At 41.7% G+C, this 18,394-nt stretch overlaps 1 protein-coding gene across 28 annotated transcripts in view; it reads left to right on the forward strand.

The window, feature by feature from the left end:
* The window catches only part of CADPS2 (calcium dependent secretion activator 2), a 522,314-nt gene that overhangs the window by 124,195 nt on the left and 379,725 nt on the right, over positions 1-18,394 (forward strand). For 2 of the 28 annotated variants that reach the window (XM_053251813.1, XM_053251814.1), the window contains one exon: positions 11,007-11,048. The exons of the other annotated variants lie outside the window; for them this stretch is intronic. The gene's annotated coding sequence lies outside the window, so the exon portion shown is untranslated. The remainder of the gene's footprint in view (positions 1-11,006; positions 11,049-18,394) is intronic. 28 annotated transcript variants of the gene reach the window in all.

The raw sequence follows: 18,394 nt of genomic DNA on the forward strand, positions 1-18,394 counted from the left end.
TTTCCAGTCTGGGTGAGAAGGCTTGCCAAAGTAGAAAGAAAAATTGCATTTAAATTATGTTGTCCCAAGACTTCATAGTTTCACTATATGATAGCCTTAATATAGATTTGCTAAATCTCATATAGGTAATCAACATTCCCTTAATTACTCATTAGTTACAAGTCCTGAACAGTTTATTAGAGACAAAATGCCTATAGCAATTGAATATAACTGCCTGAAACTTCAGCTGCTTTCAAAATTATACCTTGGAGAATACTCCATAATAGGCCACCAAGTGGCCCATTAGTGTACCACTGTTGTTTTTCTATATACTTTGCCAGTCAAATTAAGCATACTTTTATCTGTACTACATAAATTTACTTACCTTTGCAGACTACAATGATTGCGACATCATTTCCCTTGGCACTAATAATAAAAGAATGTAATGTAATGGTTAAGGGCTGGTTTTATGCAGGACACAAGCCACAACAAAAGCCTTTTGTGGAGGGGGGTGGATTCAGAAACTTCATCTGATGCAGAAAGCGACCATCAGATTATTATCTGGGGCAGCCTGGCTGAACTCTTATCATCTAGGGGTGTGTGAGTCAGCCGTTTGGCCAGCTCACTTTGAATCCAGTCGGGATTTAAACCGGTCCGGGCTCAGCTGAACCCGGTCCAGTCCATCCAGCCATCCTGGCTGGCTTAGGGGATATACTTGTAAAGGAGAATTGAGCCAGGATTCTCTTTTACAAGTAAAGGTGGATTTCCTGGACTAAGGGAGGGGTGGCCAAAGGGGAATATTTTACCTTTGGTTTTCTGACGGCAGAGGTGACCACGGTGACAACGGGGACTCCTCCAAATCCCCCTCCCTGCCAGCCTCCCAAATGACAGGCTGTGCCAGCTGTGGCCTGGTTCGGGCGTCTGTGTACTCACAGAAGCTGCTCTTATGCCTCTGCATGTTCACAAAGGCCTGAACTGCAGCCAGCCTGGCATGTCATTTGGGAGGCCAGTGGGGGAAGGGGTTGGAGGAGCCAGTGTTGCGGCCATCTCTGAAGTCCCCACTGGTGGGAAACTAAAGGTAAAATTTCCCCCTTTGCCCCCCTTCTTATCTAGGAAATCCCCCTTTAATGTTAGCCGGATTGCCCTTTACAAGTATTACCTCTGTGCTGGCCCACATGTTGATTATTTGAACTGGGGCGGCATCGGCGTTCCAGTTTGAACTTGGAATGGCACCCCCCTTTGCCGGGCCGGTCCAGTTTGAACTCAGACCACCTGGCTAGCACATCCCTACTATCATCCCAGTTCTGAAAGAACTGCACTGGCTTCCAGTCTGTTTCTGAGTTGAACTGGAGGTGCTGACTTTAACCTTTAAAGCCCTAAGCGACCTGAGCACTAGTTATTTTAAGGTTTACATGCTCCTAAGTGAATCTGCCTTGCTCACAAGATCTTCTAAGTGGGGTGAGTGGGCTGCTCCGCATGTGAATGCTGGCTGAGGCCTGGTTATAGGGCATGTTGGTCAGGGCATTCTTGGTTTCACCTTCAGACTGTGGAACTAGGTGTGTGGCTTGGGGAGAGTGAGCTCATGTTCACTCCTCTCCTCGACGACTCTTGAGTGTGACATCACATACAGGGAGTATGGCCAGCTCCCAGAAGAGCCCCTTGCAGCCCTCTGGAGTTCATTTCCCAGCGGGCTTCATTGTTGGCTGGGTGTTTTCCTTGTACTCTCCCTGCAAGGGAGAGAATGAAGAAAACACCCAGCCAGCAACAAAGCCAACTGCTGTGCACGCCAGGCAGCTCCCAGGAGCTGGGGTGCTCGGGTTCTTTGAACCCATCCGCCAATTATAGCTCCACTCCCATGTGGAACTCCCTCACTGGAGAGACCCTTGCCTCTCTTATGCCCTCTTGCAAATGGATTAAGACCTTTTAATGTGGATTTTTAATAACAGCTGTGGAGATTGTACTGTGTTTGTATCTATTTTTAGCGTTTACTCTTTTTAAATCTGTTTTCATACTGATACCAATTGGTTTTGTATTTAATTTGTGTGTTGCAAGCCACCTTGGGATTTGTAATGAAAGGTGACCTAAAAGTTTTAATAGTAAATATGTCATCCATGCATTTACCATATGTGCAGATTCCTTCATGCCCACCATTGACTATCCCAGGTGGGTTTTCTGCTGGTATACTTGTGTTATATCCAAATGGGCCAGGACATAAAGTAAATGCAATTAAAAGTGATTGGTGTGGACCACTTATGAGTAAGGGGTTTACCTTTAGGCTAATTGTTGTCAGACATATAAATCTGGAATGGCATATTATTGTAATTGAATAAACGTGATTTACTTGACTTGCATATCTTTTATGTCATAGAATGTTAGAATAACAACATTATCAAACCTCAGCTTTAATTAAAAAGAATAAAAATTAATTGAATTTTACATGCCTAATTTCAATTAAAATGTTCACTGTTTCGAGAAAGTTTGTATTAATCTGGGGAAACATTCATGTTTAGCTCTTGAAAGAAATTAACTAACTTTCCATTTTATCATTGCGATATTATCTGGTTTAGAGGTTTCTTGCATATAGATGTATGCAGCAGAAAAGGATAACATCTCTGATTTAATTAACTGTGGAAACAATCTCTCCCTTTTCACTTTCTGTGCAGCCGTCAAAGAATTTTTAACACATTGTTTTCCTGATACCCTCTTCCTTGCTGCTGTCATTTTAGGCAATAATGCATTGATTGTACATAAGAGCTCCATAGTCGATGCCTATATGCTAAGTTTGCTGAACGGTGCCCAGTATGATTCTAGGATGAAAAGCCTTCCATTTAAGTGAAGAATAAAGTCCTTACAAATCCTCTCAGATTCTATGCATCAGAAAGCATAGAATTTGTAAACTAAAGTGTTCACCTTAACTTGCACAGCATATAAGTAGTAAACACATTTTACAGTCCCACATGTTATGCTTGCTTACAATTTAGCCTATACATACTAATACTGTATTAGTCTTTCAGCCCCAATTGTCTTCTGCAGGATAAATCCAATGCTGAAGCTGGAGTCAATGCAATATCTATGTTTAATAGGATACATGCTTCTAAATTTCAAACTCTTAAGTCTGACAGCTAGCCTTCCACTTTGCTTATCTTAAATTATATGCATTTTTAAAAAAACTTTACTTTTTAAATTTTAATTCTGACAACCAATCTGTGCAAAGTTTATCTTCAGCAAAATAGTCTAATCTTTTATGCATCTTCAACCAAAAATAAGCCCAAGAAAATAATTATTCAGGCATTTTCAGAGCTTGAAACTTGCTCTGTATCTAAATTCTAAATATTTAATTTATTTTTTAAAAAAGCTGTTTGTCACAGAGGCCAATCCTATCGATTGCCAGTCTGATGGTCTGAGAAATGTATTCATAATATTTATATTCTATCTCCCCCAGCAAAATGCTGCTTGGGGTGGCTCACAATAGTCACAATAAAATAACAATAATAAAAAATGCATATGCAACAAAGCAGTATAAAACAGAGGACTAAAAGCTGGAATCCCAATTAAAACTAAGCTTAAAATCCAGAGCACTAGTGCAGACAGCAGGATGGAGGAGGCTCTTTAAATCCTTTTAAAAAGTTATTGGGGATGGAACCTGACAAAGCTCTTTTGGGACATTCCAAAACAGAGGTAATGACCCCATGTCCTTTTTCTTTCTGACTTGTACATGCACCTCCTCATTATAAGAGAGGCTTTATTAGAGAATGCTGAAAAACCCACTCACTGAAACTCCAGTATGCTCAAAATATTTATAGCCCTCATTTGCTCCAAGATCAGTATGGGCGAAGTATGACATTTCTAATGTTTAACAAACATGTTTGTAATGTTTGACAAACATTTCAATTTGAAGGCCACATATCTGTGATGATCTTCCACTTTGCCAGAAACCATGGAGAGATGGAGGCAGGGGTGCAGCTAGGTAATTCTGGACCCTGCACCAAGTAAGCTTACAGAGGGGGCTCCCTGCAAAATACGCATCCTTGACGTATGTATGCATTTCCCACAAACCCACAGGTCTGGGCCAGAGTGCATTTGCCAAACAAAGACTATGCAAGCCCCAATAGATTCATACAGCTTTTTGACCATTCACAAACTAATTGAGACACAACATGTGTCCCTTCTTCCACAGATCAAACTTGGACATATAGTACATTTGTAAGGAACAAAATTAGAACCACGGCACATGCCCCTTGCTTCACAGTTCTCATGCAGACCATTTGGATCACAAACCAACTTGAGCATAGTCCCCCTCCCTTATTTTTTTTTTTTAAAGTTCATTAAGATGTAACAGTTCCACAAGGTGTGAAATATTCTATGGATAAAGATAATTCTTTCTGGCAACTTTACTGCAGTAGGGGGACATTTTCATTAAAAAAATCGCATGATTGACCAATTTCCTTGAAATTAAAAATACAGAGTCATGCCATCTTGGGCTACATATATGCCCGATTTCAGAACTCTAAGCCCAGCCATTCTGGAAATGTAAAGGGTTGGACAAAGGCGGGGGGGAGGTGTTGTACTTTTTAATAAAGGCATTAGGAAGATTCCTTCACATGGTGGTGGAATGATGATCTAAGGGGGAAGGGCTTCGGTTCCAGAAGTCTTGGTAATGTTCTGCCTTGAAACAAGCCACTTATAAGACTGTTGTGAATTTTTATTTTTAAATTCAAAATAACATTAAAAATTAATAGACTGATCCACTTCAGAATTAATACACGGAGTCCTGCTTGCCTATCCTACCTCAGTGCCCAATTTCAAAGCTTTGTGCTATTCTGGAAATACTCAATGGGGGTGGGGATAAATCACCCACTTTTATCCCACACATGGACCTCCTCATGCACCCTGAGGATGAGCACACAGAACACCAGGTGGTGGTGGTGGCGGTGGCGGAGGTGGCGGCAGAGCAAAGGGCGCACACACACTGTGCAGCACTGGCCACTATGTCTCCTTTGAGCTCTGCAGCCTGCATGCTGGAGAGCTCTTCAGGCAGGCAGCATGCTTGTGGCTCTGCCTATGGAAGCCCCACCCACCAGCTGAGTAGCTGATTGTCAGTTGGATTGAGGAACAGCAACCCTCCTGTAGTCTTGAAGAGCTTTCTATTGTGGCCAGGGAGGAATCTCCAAGTTGGTGCCTGTGCCAGGCATGCAGGAGATACTTGGTGCTGGCTGGGACCTTCCAGGAGATCATGGGGCCCTCTAGGAGAGCAGGCATACAGACCTCCCTCCCCCAGGTCCGGGCCCAACAGAGCCCCTGATGGAAGGGGAAGAGAGGCAAGGAAGTGACTTCCCATGGAAAGGGCAAGAGGCCACTGTGAATAACAGGAAAACCGGTTTATTGCCGCTCACTGCTTTTGCAAAGTGGCTGAATGGTAAAAAGGGTTGCTGAACAGGGCACTTCCCAGCAGTGTTTTAGGTGTTTACTTGAGAATCCTTTTCATGTATTTTGAATTGAGTGCCACATCTCTTGAAAGTTCTCCTCTGACACAGAAGGCTAACAGCATTTCTGTGTATATGAAGTCATTGTTCTTTATACATGGTGCCCAAATCCAGTTTGCCGATATGTGCATTCTCAGGTTGACAGTAAGGACCCACTGGACTGCTGTACATCTTCAAAGGCAGTCCTGACGGTGTAACTTCAAACTGCTTCAACAGTGCCATGCACTTTCCATTGGAAACAGTGGAAGGCACACTGAGATGCTGTGTGGAAGCAGTTTCCTGTTAACATTGTACATAGTTGTCCTCTAGAAAATTCTGAAAACCTCTCCTGTTTCTGGATTAGTTTGAGGGCACGAGGCAGTTACATTCCAAGTGCTTCTCTGCAATAGCTAGAGCTGTGGGGAGGTCGTGGGATAGGTAATATTACACATGTTATAATGTGCAAATATGTGGCATTATTGGCATTTATGCATGAACCAGGAAGAAGTTCTCTGAAAACAGTCAAGTTTTTTTCTGAATGCTTGAGAAGAAAGCTTATAAATACTGAGCCAATTCTAAATGAAGGTGAAGGGAGCTTGCATATTATTAATTTCAGGGTTCATGTAACAAGCTGTCTTCTTTGCAACAGGCAGGGTCTTTGATGACAAGCCAAAGTGTTCCTAATGCTTGGGTACGTGGAGGGAAACAATTCTGGTGAACACCAACAAAGTTTAAATCTAGGGCAGCTGCTCTCTTGAAATAAGCTGTAGTAAAAATTGCATGGTATTAAGCAAAGGATTTTTGTAACAGCTAATGTGGTGGTGATAATGGAACATCACAGTTATGAAAATAATAAGATCTGTTTTATTAGATTGAAGCCCAATTTTAGTATTCTTACTTTTAGTATTGCTCCTTTCAAGAAGCTTGCAAGTTGTTTGTTCTTTCACTTTTTTTGGTTGTGCCAGGATTTTTATCTATAGATATATTGGCTATTGCTACCTTCCTTTGATCTGCCTAAGACCTCCAATTATTTATTTCTTTATCATATTTTTATACCACCTGATATGTACATCTCTAAGTGGTGTACAAAATTTAAAACATTTAAAAATCAGCACAGACTAAAATACACAAAACAATTCAAACAGTAGCATAAAACAATTATTAAAATGAATTCTAATGAAAAGCCTGTGAGAACAGGTGAGTCTTGAGGGTCTTCCTGTGGTCCCTTCCTGTGGTCCCAGAGACCAATCTGGCTGCCACATTCTGTACCAGTTGTAGTTTCCAGACTACGTACAAAGCCAGGGAGAGCTTTGGGTCAAGGAGCACTCACAGGATATGTACCTAATCTTTCAGGGGGAGTGTAAGCCCATCCAGAATAGGCATATACAAACCATCTCTCAGGTCCCAACCCCCCACAGTCAGTACCCCCGTCTTATTTGGATTCAGTTTGTCATCCCTCATCCAGCCCATTACTGCCTCCAAGCAGGCATTTAGAGAAGATGTGCCATTTCCTGATGGGGTTGACATGGAGAAATAGATCTGGGTGTCAGCATATTGATAACACCCAGCACCAGACCTCCCGATAATCTCTCCCAGTGGTTTCATGTAGATGTTAAAAAGCATTGGAGACAGTATGGAGCCTTGTGGAACTCCACACGTTTGTTCTAGCTTTGCTTGTTCTCGCTTTGTTTGGCGCCAACCCAGAATTGGGCTTTGTTTCCACAAGACACCATCTGGAATCTACAAGAGAGGAAAGAGTGGAACCACTGTATAACAGTGCCACCCAATCCCACCTCCCTCAAGTGGTCCAAAATGATACCATGGGCGATGGTATCGAAAGCTGCAGAGAGATCCAAAAGGATCAGCAGAGTCACTCTCTCTCTGTCGATCACCAGTTGGAGATCATCCATCAGGCCGGCCATGGCAGTCTCAACCCCATAGCCCACACGGAAGCCAGTCTGAAATGGGTCTAGATAATCTGCATCTCCAAAACTGCCTGGAAGCCACCACCTGCTCAGTCACCTTGCCCAACCATGGAAGATTGGAGACAGGACTGTAATAGTTAACTCTGAGGGATCCAATGCGGGTTTCTTCAAAAGTGGTCTAATAATAGCCTCCTTAATAGCCTCCTTACCCCTGCTAACTTGGCAAAGAGGTACCTTTTAACATGGTGATGCTCTTTATTTAGCAGGTGGAGAGTAACTGACCCTATCGACCCACAGCACAGTACTTCCAGTGACTGTTGCTGGTGTCTGTCTTATGTTTCTTTTAGATTGTGAGCCTTTGGGGACAGGGATCCATCTTATTTTTATTTATTATTTCTTTGTGTAAACCGCCCTGAGCCATTTTTGGAAGGGCAGTATAGAAATCAAATAACTAACTAACTCACTAACTAAGACAAGGAGGCATCCTGCCCTCCCTCAGAGAAGCATTTATAATATTTGCCAGACCCTCTCTGATAATATAATTACCAGATGAGATAAGCCAAGTTGTCAAGGGTCAAGATAACAGGTTGTAGGATGCACAGTCTGAAGCAGTTTGTCCACTTCCTCAGGAGTCACAAACTGAAAATGATCCAATCTAATCCCATAAGAGGAGTTGCTGGACACCTCCACAGTAGACTCTGCAGTAATTTTGGAATCCAGTTCGGCCCGAATCTGAGAGATTTTATCCCCCCAAAAGTCATTAAAAAGTCACAATGAGTGACCAATGGTCCCAAGTTAAAATCCAAAGGCGAGGGGGGTACATACTAGCCCCTTTACAGCTCTGGGCAGCTCAGCTGGATGTGAATTTGCAGAAGCAATGCAGGCAGAAAAGAACCGCTTCTTTGCCGCCCGCACTGCCAGAGCATACATCTTCAAATGTGCTCTGTGTTGTGCCCTATCAGACTCGCACCAAGTCTTCCTCCACTTGCGCTCTAGGTGTCTACCTCGCCGCTTCTGTTCCTGTAGTTCATCCAAATACCATGGGGCTATCTTTAAAGCAGGTCGAAGGACACTTAGGAGTTATTGTGTCTACCGCTCTAGTGAGTTCATTATTCCATGTTTGCACCAAAGCATTGGCAGAATCTCTAGCAGAGCCAATCCTGAACCTTTCCAAGGCTTCTTGGAATCCTATTGGATCCAATAACCTCCTTGGGCGGACCAATCTAATAGGCCCTTCATTCCTGCCAAAGTGGGTTGTGGCTGTAGGTTCTACCTTAATCAGAAGGTGATCCGTCCATGACAAAAGGGAGATGACAGAAGCCCCCCCCCCATGGAACACCACTCTGATCAGAGCAAAAGGTCAAATTGAGCATGTGACCAGCATCATGTGTCACTCCAGTGACCAATTGGGATAGGCACACAGTTGTCATGGCCGCTATGAACTCTTGAGCTGCTCTCGACAACCTGGTCCCAAAATGAACATTGAAGTTACCCACCACCAGCGTCTTGGGCCACTCCAATGCCAACTCAGCAACCAAGTCAGTCAGCTCAACTCCACTGGGCAGCGGGTTTATCCGGTACACCAGCAGAAGTCCCAGTCTATCCCTGCTTCCTAAACTTAGGTACACACATTCAGTATAAGCCAAATCCTTAACAGGGATTCTGGTAATGGAGATGGGATTCTTATAGACCACACTCATCCCACTTCCCCACCCATATCCTCTCACCTGCTCCAACATGCAGTTAACCCTCTGGGAGAAGCTGGGTCCAAACCTAGTACTTAGGGCTGGTACACTCACCTCTTCTGACCAGGTCTTGGTAATGTGTACTGAGTCGGTTCCTTCATCCATAATTACATCTTAGACTATCTCAGATTTATTTTGAACTGACCTGGCATTACAGAGTAATAAGGTGAGGTTCTATGGGTGGTTGGCTGGCTCTCCAAGTTCAAAGAGGTGGTAGGCATGCTGGAAGGGGCAACAGCAATTTAATTTCTGAATCGCCTTCCCTTGTAACAGCCCGCTGGCCTGCTAATGCCATATCATCATCGATTCCCCACCACCACTGGTATAGCTGCCCCAGAGTTGTCCCCCACCTCCCAATCTCTGTTCAACCCAAGACACATACCTGTACCAGGCCTAACTAAGTACTAGGCAACAATGAAGTTGCTGCTTGGTTCCAGAAGTCCAAGACAACAGGTTGGCCCCAGCCCTCAATCGCACTCCCGAAGGCCGCCGCCACCAAAGGCCAGCCCCCTTTGGCGGTTGGTTTCGGCAGCCACCTGTGGGTGGCATGCGCCTTGTGCTGCTCACCCTTATAAGGGCCAGGATTTCAAAAGCCTGACCAGTGTAGCTCTCACCTACTACCAATCAGGCCAGCCCTCCCAGATGCAAGGAATTACAGCGCAATTAAAGTGAGCTAACACACCAGAGAGCCTGTAGCAGCCTGCAAAAGGGAGAAGGAGCTGTTGCCAAAAATCCCTCTCTCCCGTCCAAGAAAGGGAGTTGGAGGCGGTGGCCAGATGAAATAGACTACCACAACATGCCTTCATTCACCTTCTGAAATTTATTTGATAAAATTTTGTATCTATCACATTTTATTTGATAAAATTTTGATGCACAGAGATTCCAAATACCCCCAAAAAGTGTCTTTGAGGTTATAGAATTTGGCTCTTTCTATGTGTGTGTGTGAGGAGAGATCTGCCACAATTATATTGATTTAGAGATTAAGAAAACTTGGTCAACTGCATTGTGTATCGTACAAACAAATATTTCAAACTATTTTGCTAGATCCCAGCCTGTCTTCTGGAACTCTTTGTCTCACAAAATGTTATGTTTGGCATACTTTAAAACACATTGCCGTTTGTTTTGTAGAAAAAAAACATTCATTTTTTAAGCTTCTTTTGCCAAAGCATTGAACTGATGTAGCCATGTAACAAAAGAAATATCAGGCAAGAGAAGCAGTTGAAGAGTAACATTCTTATACTTGTTTGGTGTGCCCAGTATCGGCCTTAGTGGTAGCTGTGCTGCAAAGCCAACAAAAACAGTCTAATGATTTGAAAGTCTCCCTCACAGAAAATAAAATAAAAATCCAAACAGAATAGATTGAGGAGCTGAGCTAAAAAATAAAATAAAAGATAACATCTCATGAGAGCTTTGTCTAGAGGGATTCAATTTAAGCAGAGGCTAAAAGGTAATGTTGCCTGGTTTAATAAACTAGAACTGTGCTCTTCAGTTTAAGAGATGACTCTCGTTTAAAGGCCAGTCTAAGCAAACTCCTACAAGTTTCATAGTGAATTTTTGTTTATATTTTGATAGCAGATCAGCTTTGGAGCCTTTCCTAAATTCTATTTTTAATCCTCCCTACTTCCTTCAAAGGGGTGTTTGGATGATTACCGGTAGGATCCTTTCCTTAACAGACCATTTACCCTTCCTATGGCTGGGAAGGCAATGAAGGTAAGCTAGGCCAACCAGTAGTTAATTTTGGAAAGGGAGATATCTAGGCTCAAGCAGGACCAGGACACCTGGCTCTCTAATCTTAGATCTGTGGTGTCTGATTACAATTAATCATTGGTAATAGAATGGCATTTGGCATTATGGTAATACTACAATTTTTATTTAATCATGTTTTGTATTTTCAGGGCTGTTCATGATAGGCTTTGAACCTGACCCTTTGCCCTGAGGTAGGATCTCGCACCTATTCTTGCCACTAATAAGTCTTACCTAGAGGTTTAGTTCAAATGATGTTGTTTACACTATGTGATAGGCAGATATTTGTATGATTCAAGAAGTAGTTTACTAATAAAGAAGATATCACCAGGTGAGCCAATTATTGCTGTATAGGAAATACAAAACTCCTTCCTCATTCAAGTTTATACTCCAGTCTGATTTGCTGAAAAATTCCTCCTTATAAAAGTACATGCAGCATGGCGACAGCAGATATTTACCTTGTCAGAAAAAAAGCCTGAGAATCCTGTTACCTTGACATGGCAAATTCCAGCAACCACCATGTATGTGGAAGTGGATTGATTAGGAAAACTTTACTACTGTGTCTTGCAATTTATTTTTTATTTTTGGTCAACAGTATTTTTGCAATGTGGCCTAAGATTGCCTTGATCCAAGACTTCAGGTTCACATAGAGAGGAGTCAAGATCCTGGTGTCCCACAGGATAGCATTTTCCATTTCTTGTTCAATGAATATACAAACCAGTAATGCTCATTATCACTCAATTGTGATAATGGGTGAGGTGAGAAAATAATTGCTAGTAGCAGTTAACCTGATGAATACCTTGATCTGATGTTTAAAGTGAATGGATTAAGTACTTGTCCACGTTCATTATCTGTGTTCCCCACCTGCTCATACTTTTATCCTTAGATTCCTCAAGTAATAGCAGTAATGTATGTAATTAATATCTCTGCCTTCAGTGAGCACAAATTGAAATGAATAGGAGCTGCTCTTTTGGGTGCTGAGTAACTGCTACCGTGTACAATACACAAGAAACATTGGAATGAAAAAAAAAAAGTTTTGAGGAACAGAGGCACTGGGGATTAGTCTGCAGTGGAACTTGAAAATATGACTGTGAGCAAAGCAAGCAAGCTAGTAGGAGAAAAAACAACAAAGTGTAGCACCTTAAAGACAAAAACACTTATTTCAGCATATTTCAATATTTAATGGGCTTCAGTCCCATTCCTTAGATACATGAAGTGTCATCCTCAGTTGGAAGGGGTGTGTATGTGTGCGCGCGTGCGTACACACACACACACACACACACACAGACAAACTGAAAAAAACATACATGACAGAGAAAGAGGAAAAAATGTAAAGATAAGGGTCAAAAGACTATGGGCTGGAAGAAGTACAGTCAGTGGTCACTATTATTCATAGTCAAAATGTAAGCGAAAAGTACAGTGAGAATTTGCCATTTGATTCTTATGTCTCAGAGTTCTAAGCCTTTGTATTTGAAGGCTGAATACTCAAATGGGCTGTTTTAGCATATCATAAGATATCGGTAGGACAACACTATAGGCCTCTGTCCCTGTTTTATCTTTGCATCAGCACATCTCCTTCAAGAGGTATGTTATACCATATAGGTGTACCAGATCAGATGTAGCAGGTGTAATGTAGAAATAGCTACATTGGGTCTGCCCCTCTTACTCTGTGAGAATGGAAAGTACTGTAGATCTTAATTGCCGATTTTCATTCTGCATAGCAATTGGTGCCTGTATCCATTTTCTGTATCCATTTCTGGCCTTTATGTGATGCTAAAGATGCTGGCCTACATTGTGCTGTATAGAATGACTGCCATTGTTTGGGATTCCCCAGTTAAGTAGAGTGCCTCCTTGAGTTTAAATCTTATAATATGAACTAGCTGGGCTGGGCACAGAGCATCTGTGCCTCTAGTTTGCTGCCGTTTTTGCCTGCTGCCGCTTCCAGCACCCCCCGCTGCCTGCCGCTGTCATTTTCTTCCCACCCAGCCTCGGCCGCCTTCTTTTGCCCACCCACCCCCACTGTTTTCTCTGCCTGCCTGCCAGCCGGCTGGCCAACTAGCCACCGCCGCTGTCCACCTCCATCTTTCCCCCAAGCGGGCCCCTGGCCATTTTCTTCCCTCCCTCCCTTTCCCATCGCTGTCCATCAGCTGCTCGCGAACTCTTGCGAGACCTGCCATGATTGGGATTAGTGATGGGTACACCTAAGAGAAGTGTGTGTGTGAGAGAGAGATAGAGAGAGATAGAGAGATATTTACTTATTTATTTAACATATTTTTATACTGCCCCAAATGCATGTCTCTGGGTGGTTTACAATAAAGCAAACAAAAAAAGTTAAAACATTAGTTAAAATAAATGACAACAAAAAACCCCAATTAAAACAAAATAAATGATACATATTACAATTTAAAATTTTGGTAAAGGGTTAAAACAATCTCTTAAGTTTTAGATGTTTTGAGTGTGCCAGCTCAGATGTCACATGGAATCTTTGTTTATTTCATATAACCTAACATTTTATTGTCTGAACTCATGCCATGGCAGTAACCGTGGTTTATTTATAGCCTTCTAACCAATTCATGGTATACATGGCCTTTTAAAAAGCTTTTGACAAGGTCCCTCACCAAAGGCTCTTGAGTAAATTTAGCAGTCAAGGGATTAGGGGACATGTTCATTCATAGATTAGGAACTGGTTGAAGGACAGAGAACAGAGGGTAGGAATAAATGGTCAGTTTTCAAAATGGAGAGGTGTAAGAAGTGGGGTCCCCCAAGGATCTGTATTTGGACCAGTGCTTTTTAATGTATACTTTACTGATCTAGAAATTGGAGTAAGCAGCAAGGTGGCCAGATTTGCAGATGACACTAAACTATTTAGGGTAGTGAAATCCAAAACAGACTGCGAGAAGCTCCAAAAGGATCTATCTGAGTGGGTAACAAAATGGCAAATGCAGTTCAATATAAGTAAATATAAAAGGATGCACATTGAGGCAAAAAGTCCCAACTTCACATAAACACTGTTGGAGTCTGACCTGTCTGTGACTGACCAAGAGAGGGAACTTGGGGTTTTGATAGACAGCTCACTGAAAATGTCTACTCAGTGTGCGGCAGTTGTGAAAAAGGCCAATTCCATGCTAGGGATAATTAGGAAGGGGGTTGAAAATAAAACTGTTAGTATTTTAATGCTATTATACGAACCTATGGTGTGGCTACGTTTGGAATACTGTGTACATTTCTGGTCACCATATTGCAAAAAAGATATTGTAGAACAGGAAAAAGTGCAATAGAGGGCAACCAAGATGATCAGGGATCTAGAGCACCTTCTTACAAGTTAAGGCGCCAACATTTAGGTTTTTTTCTTAGTTTAGAAAAAATGTGACTAATGGGACATATGATAGAGGTTTATTAAATTATGCATGGTGTGGAGAGAGTGGGTACGCCTTTACAACACTAAAACCAGGGGTCATCCCTTGACACTGATTGTCAGGACTGACAAAAGGAAGTACTTTCTCCACACAGCACACGATTAATCAATGGAATTCTCTGCCACAGATCAGCTTGGATGACTGTAAGTGGGGCTTAGACAAATTCATGGAGGACAAGTTCATCAGTGGTGATTATTCTTGATGGCTGTAGGTTTCTTCAGTCTGCAGAGGCAGGATACCTCTGAAGTTGCAGGGGAGCATCCCCCTCCCCAACAGAGCTGCCTTCTAACAGTGCTCTCTTTCTGCCTATCCCCTTCTACCATTTAAAACAAAACTACTGATTCATACTTAATTCTTTGTTAAGAGTTAAAATTCTTAATTCTTCCCGGATAATTGAGAAAAAGAGGCACCTTTTTAAAGTGGTGATTCTCTTTATTTTGCAGGGGGAGAGCAACTGGCCCTATCCATCCCCAGCACATCATCCCTCCAGGGGTTGTTGCTGGTGTCTATCTTATGTTTCTTTTTTATATTGTGAGCCCTCTGGGGACAGGGAGCCATTTTATTTATCTATTTATATCTATGTAAACCGCTTTGTGAACCTTTTGTTGAAAAGCGGTATATAAATATTTGTTGTATTTGTATTCTTTAAAAAAAAAATTATTTAAAATCACCAAACACCATTACAATACATTTTTAAAAAACCCATAGTTAAAAAGCAAAGAAAAAAGAGGCCCAAGCCTACGACTACAAAACATTGGACATATAACACTCTACAACATCATTCTTAGTTATTCTTAAACAAAAACATCTTTCCAAACTGGAGTGAATTGGGTTGTCCTCTCCTTACCAAATTTTTTATGGTTCCAAAATAATAAAAGATCCTGCCAAATCATAATAACAGATTGGGGTGGAATTACCTTTCCAGATCTTTAAAGAACAAGTCAGTCAGTTTTTTTGGCTGTTGCAATTTACCAGAGTTTGTTATACCAACCCTCTAGGTATAACTCTTCCTCTTTCTAATTGTTGGCTATGATCAATTTAGCTGCTATCAACATAAAGGGCAGCAAATCTTTAGATTTTAGGTTCTCTAATTCTCCTGAAAAAATTACCTCACAATGTCAAGGGGGAATCTGGCTGAATCTGCTGGTCAGTGATTTTCATCATCTCTGTAAAAACCGATTTCCAGAAATTCCTAACGCTTGAACAAGTCCACCATAGGACTTAATTCTGCCCTTCCATGATTTCACTCTCCTTTCTGGCTCCTTAATTCATCATCTCTCTGCATCTCTTCTCCACTAGGCATTAATGTTGTTTTCTGCTAATCTAGGAGTGGGTAGGAAACAGTTAATGGTGCTTGGTGCAAGACTGCAGTGGGTGGGGTGGGAGGATTAGCTCTTAATAGCTCCTTTGCATTCCTCAGGGAGCTGAGAGCCTCCAGAGATCTCCCACAAGTGAGCAAAAAAGAGCTTGTTCCAGGCAAAATCACCCCATTTGTAACTGTCACTCATTTTCCAGTAGTGGGAAACGGGGTGAGGGAGACGGGGTGAGGGCTTACCAGGAAGAGGGCAGAGCAAAGCAACCTGGGATTGCATATGGGCCTTTACTGGGAGGAAAAGATGGGGGTGGGATATGTTCACGGCAGTGTATTCATAACCAGGATATTCATAACCACAATTGTGAGAAACAAGCTGAGATTGCTGATTGTCCACACCACCATTTTCAGTTTATTTTGGAAACCTTTGTTAAATTTCACCAAGTTTCTATATGAAGTCTGTACCAGCCCAGTGTCTCTTAGTTATACATCTCTTTGAAGTCAGGGTGTCTGTACTAATTGACTGGTATCAGATTAGATGCCTTCCAAGGGGAGAACATCCTGTTCTCATTTCAGGCTGACCTATTCTCTGTTCAGTGACAGGAATTTCATGGGAAAGAACGGTTCTCCTTTCTCTCTGCCCTATGAATAATACTGACACAAAAACAGAAGTGAAGAGAGCTCCCTGGAGAAGATGAACCCTTTAAACCTTCATGCCTCTCTTGTTAACTCAGAGTCAGTCACTCAGATGCTGAGAGAGCCTCGGGGGAGGAATTGTAGCCTGGTGATAGAGCATACTCTTTGCATGCAGAAGATCTCAGGTTCAGTCCCAGCATTTGAAACCCCTTTTCAGCATTTCTAGAAGGGTTGGGAAGATCCCTATCTGAAACTGCTGCCACTCAATATAGACAATACTGAACTAGATGGGATCATCTTTACTGGCATAAAGCCACTTCATACCTTCAGCTTGATAAAAAATGGTAAAGATTATCCTGCAGCTGCTACTCTTAAAAACAAAACAAACAAAAAACTTTAAAAAGTTGCTTTGGATCAAGCAGGCTTAGAAGTTATATGTCATATATATGCCCTTTGTGTTCTGCTGCCAGAGGATTATGCATCTTCTTGGATAAAGGAAGAAAAGCTCCTAAGGTTGCAATTTATCAGTTTATTCTGCCCAATGCATTTCAATTAAGAAAAATATTCATCAGATACATTATGTTCTCTACAAGTTCTGTTGCAAAATTAAGAGATCTTTTTAGGGCTCCTCTCATGTTGATTGTAATTTCAGGTTTTCATTCCTCTCTCCTTATAAGGTTCAGCAGCTTTTAAGCCCCATTTACAGTCATCCCAAACTAAATATGGATCCCTGAAGGGTTCCCTCTGTTCTATTAGTTGCCAACACAATTTCTCATTCATTCTCCTCTTGCCAGAAACAAACTTTTCAAATATTGAGGCATGTGAAGTAAGAGCAAGATGGGGTTGCTCCACACCTTTTCAAAAAACTCTTTGACAGATCTTGTTGCCAGCCAGTGCTCTGCTGCAGGGATGTGCAGAACGTTCCACAGTCGCAACATTATGTCTTGGAACAGGCCATTTTGAGTGTTCTGAGCTCAGAACAGAATGCCCTTCAAATAAAGGGCTTGTTCTGAGTGCAGAATGAAACGACCCCATCCCGAGTTGGAATGTTCAGACTGTTCCAAGCACCATTTTGGAATCCAAAATGGCGCTCTTCTGGCTTCTGTGCATGCGTGGTGGCTATTAGCATGGTCAGCACCACCATACAAAGGGCCGCCACACATGTGCAGAGGAATCAAAAATAGCACTTGGAATGGCTTGGAATACTTCAAGTTTTCCGAGATCTTTCTATCAGAAAAACCGGCTCAACATTCTGCCCATTTTGCGTTCCTTTCTGAGCTTGGAATGGAACGCAAAATGTGTTTTGTGCACATCCCTACTCTATTGCCTTTCTCTGTCTCTCTTTAAAAATGTTTTTGGTGCAATCAACTCTAATGTGGATTACTTGTGCATAGTTAAATTCTTAACAGGGAAGAGCATATTGGTAAAAGGAATATAGATGGAATGGAAACATATTTTCATTTAGAAAGAAACATCTAAAAGAATCTTCTAATGCCTACAGAATACTAGACCACTAAATTTTTAATATTTTCCCCCAATGTAAATGTTTCTAAAGGAATGAATTACTATGACTCAGACATCTCAGAATCACATTTAATGCTGTGTGAACCTTGACACATAATTGGGATGCAGAAAAATAGTCTAATTTATAAAACTTTCTACCTTGCATAGTAAAATCTGAAGGGATTAAGCTGCATCCCAAATGTTTGTTAATCTTTCCATTGAAGCATTGCTGACTGAAGTGCAGCTGGGTGATTACTAAATCTAAATGGATTTAATATTCAGAATGCATTTTGAAAACTATTATGCAAGTTATAACTTTTCAACTGTAATTTTGAATAAATCATCCTTGTACAAAATAAAAGAAAATGTGTTTTTGTTATTTTTCAATCAAGAAAGGCTGCTGGTTTAAAACAAGGCAAGAGGACAATACAGTTTTTAATAAAATGGAAGTCCTGCCCAAAGGAAGAGAACAGGAAAGAACGTAAACTCTGGCAAAAGAAATGCAAGGAGACAATAAGGGATGCCAAGAGAGAGTTTGAGGAGCATATATCTAGAAGTGTCAAGAGGAATAACAAAAACATCTTTAAATATATCAGAAGTAGAAAACCTGCCAGGGAAGCGGTTGGCCTCTTAGATGATGAGGGTATGAAAAAGATTATTAAGGAGGATAAGG

Source organism: Hemicordylus capensis, chromosome 5, assembly GCF_027244095.1.
Source record: "Hemicordylus capensis ecotype Gifberg chromosome 5, rHemCap1.1.pri, whole genome shotgun sequence".
Lineage (NCBI taxonomy): Eukaryota > Metazoa > Chordata > Lepidosauria > Squamata > Cordylidae > Hemicordylus > Hemicordylus capensis.